The following is a 956-nucleotide window of genomic DNA, read 5'->3' as shown; positions in this document are numbered from 1 at the left end:
TAAATATGACCACCTGAGTGGCACCGCCTTCATTGGCTATGCAGCTCTCTGGGGCAGCTATGGTGCCACACGCATCTTCCTGGGTGCGTCCCAACCAATCACAACTAATCTGACACTGTCACATGACCTGATGAGTAACATGACCCCGCCTACTGCCCTCACAACCAACCTATCCCTGTCGGCTGAACTCTGGAACAGCACCTTGCAGAGTGGCTGTCTCTCCTGCCCATCCCCCAGTCCGCCATCGCGGGATTGGTCCCCTACATCCTTCTATCCTTCCTATTGGCCTTCTGCTCTGCCACGGTAAATGTCATCATGCCCTTCGTGTTCGCGCCATCACGCTGACCCTGCTGTTTGAGGCTGTGGTGGTGGGCGTGTCCTCGGCCTGGCCACTGGTCGTCTCTGGCATTCTAGAACTCCTCATCCTCCTTTTCGCCGTGTACAGCAGCGCCGCCCTGTTGATGAAAGGTCTGGCGCAGCGCTATGTCCTCAAGGGGTTCGGCACGCCCCTGTTCAACGTGCTCCTGCTGGAGACCAACAGCCCTGCGGCCAGTGCCCAGAACCTGGGACAGGAGAAGAAGAAGAACACCAAGTATGCTGAACCCCAGGCGCTCTTCTTCTTCTGTGACACGGTATCTCCCTTCATCATGTTGTTCTACAGCTTTGGATACGTCACGTCCTTCTCCCTGGGTGCTGTGTGGGTCTCCATCATCTCTGCTGCTCAACTCCTCTCTAGCTACTACGCACACCTGCGGCAAGATGGCTACCTGGTCACCAAGGCCGGCCTGCATGCCACCTACTGGCTTACCAAGGCGTGGGAGGAGTTTGTGTTGTCGGCTGTGATCATGTCGGAGCCGGAGGGAGAGGTGGCTACTGGGAGACAGGCGATGGTTGGTGATTGCTTCTTTGTGGCGGTGGCGCTCCTCCTCCTAGTGGTCAGTCTGAGTAATGACGCC

The sequence above is a fragment of the Salmo salar genome, chromosome ssa09 (assembly GCF_905237065.1).
Source record: "Salmo salar chromosome ssa09, Ssal_v3.1, whole genome shotgun sequence".
Taxonomy (NCBI): domain Eukaryota; kingdom Metazoa; phylum Chordata; class Actinopteri; order Salmoniformes; family Salmonidae; genus Salmo; species Salmo salar.
The sequence above is the reverse complement of the archived record's forward strand: the minus strand, read 5'-3'. Positions refer to the sequence as shown.